The sequence below is a fragment of the Pundamilia nyererei genome, unplaced genomic scaffold (assembly GCF_000239375.1).
Source record: "Pundamilia nyererei isolate P.nyererei 1_Seehausen unplaced genomic scaffold, PunNye1.0 scaffold00123, whole genome shotgun sequence".
Taxonomy (NCBI): domain Eukaryota; kingdom Metazoa; phylum Chordata; class Actinopteri; order Cichliformes; family Cichlidae; genus Pundamilia; species Pundamilia nyererei.
Genome location: NW_005187524.1, coordinates 1,737,673 through 1,739,984, shown reverse-complemented (window position 1 = coordinate 1,739,984; position 2,312 = coordinate 1,737,673).

The following is a 2,312-nucleotide window of genomic DNA, read 5'->3' as shown; positions in this document are numbered from 1 at the left end:
CCGCTGTGTTTTATAGTGAGACGAGGAGGAGCGGAGAGAGAGAGATCAGCTGGGCTCGTGAGCTGTCAGACTGTGAGACTGAGTCAGCTGTCATAACGAAAAGACTGAATAAATGTGGAAGTTGGCAGTACATACCTGTGTGTGCGTGTGTTTGTGCCTGGCGTATTCCACACCAGTTTTTTGTTATTTGTTTTGGTTTTGATAGATGTGACCAATCTATTTTCCGTTGCTGGGTTGGGTTCGAATGATGTCACCAAATCCTACAGTTTAACTGACTTCTTTTCTTTTTGTGCGGCCAACTGACTTTTCTTTGGTTATTCGGTGTTGATGTTGGTTTGTGGGTTGTTCATTTTTTGTTTATCAACAGTGAAAAAAAGAAGAAGAAGTAGGTTTGACTGATTTTAGTTATTTTAGACAGCTTTTGTGGAAAGCCCTTCTGATTATATTCATTAATGAATATTCAGTACAGTACTGTATGCCCAACACTTCTTTAGATGCTCCTTTTCACTTTCCAAAGTGCATTGGTTCTTTCTCATAATCTGGAATTAATAATGTCTAAACCATCTGAGTACAGTGAGACAGGGTAGTGATTGAAAAGTTCTCGTCTAGTCTTGGGAGTGCAAAAAGAATTGCCTAAACACGTTGCTTTGTCCATTCTTGTTCATAATTCCACCCTCAATCTCTGGTTTGTTACATCCCTGGTGTGAAACATCACATCAGGTGATTCAAATAGACAAATATCTTGTGACTTAGGTGATGTCAGAAGAGTTTTGAACAACACACCCAAAGTTCTTAGAAATCTAAGCGATCTGTTCTCGAATGTTCTAGCCTGTGGGCATGTCTGTTCCATCGCAACATGCAGGAACTTGAGTGTTTGATGCAAACATCTTACTGCCCTGAAAATGTTACAATACTTGGTTCAGGTGAAAAAACAACAACAACAAAAAACGTTAATGAAAACCTCAAATAAAATTTAATGTATTGACATCCCAGTACTGTTTTTTTTCTCCAGAAGAAAAAGCAGTGAAACATCTGTAGAGGACTACTGTCAGTGAAAACAAATGATGAAATAAACACATGAAAGTGGAAATAAGACAAAAGCACATGAAAACTGAACGACTCTTAAAAATGCAGTTGTTTATATTTATTTTATCAATGATAATAGTAATTTAAATTTCTTTATTATTTATTTTGTTCTTTATATTTATAAATGTTTGTTTTCCCAATACTTTTCATAGCGTGCTTGGTTTTTCTTTACCTTAAATATTTCTCATCAAAAAGTGTTTTGGTTGAATAACCTGCATCTCATTTCTTTTGATATGACAGGTCATATGGAATGAGCTTTAAGACCTCAAGAGTCTACGATACATATTGATTTTGATTATATATAGAAAAGCGCATCTGAAATGTAAAAGTGAGGTCTGAGGTCAAACTATAGTGTGATATTTACAAGCCCCATTAAGCAGTATCATTTCCTAAATGTTGCCAATGTAGGGGTCCAAAGCAATGCAACTTTTAAAATCCCCATGTATCATTCTCTATACGCCTTTATGTTATCAATCCAGCTTTGTATAGCAATATCATCACTTTGACCTTCATATTACTCTATTGACCTTGAAAGAGAGGTCACAGGTCAAATGTGGCATTATATTTTAAATCTTTACATGGCACTTTAGATATGCTGACTATGCATACCACACAATTCACTTTGAAATAATTAACTCGGCGTCTCGTCTCTTGATGCATGACTCGTGTTGATGATGATTTGGCTCCACCTGGTGGACCTGACACCAAATTGCAGCCTGTCTCTGCTTTAAGCCATGATTACGATGAGTAGTGCTGCTGGTTTTCCGTCTGTTTTGTTCAAGACGAATCACTGGAATTTTCAGGGAAGTCTTTGGAGTCAGGTTTATTTACCTTCATCTTATCTTAGGCTATCAAAGAGTCCCATGATGCTTTAAGCTAAGTGGTTAAATGTTGCATTTAAAGTCTTATATATATATACATATATACATATATATACATATATATACATATATATATACATTCATATATTCTGATTCTGATTAAGGAACATGAGACTTTTTCAGATAAATAAAGGCAAATATTGCAAACTACATGTTACATGACATGTTACACAGAATTAGAGCTGGGCGATATAAGATTTTTTCATATCACGATGTTTTTTTCCATTTCAGGCGATAACGATATCTATCACGATATAAGCCAAATAACTATATTTGTAAGATTTAAATGTGCCGTTGCTCACAAGTAAAATGTGAAATAATCAGCAGCTTGTTTTTATTTAAATA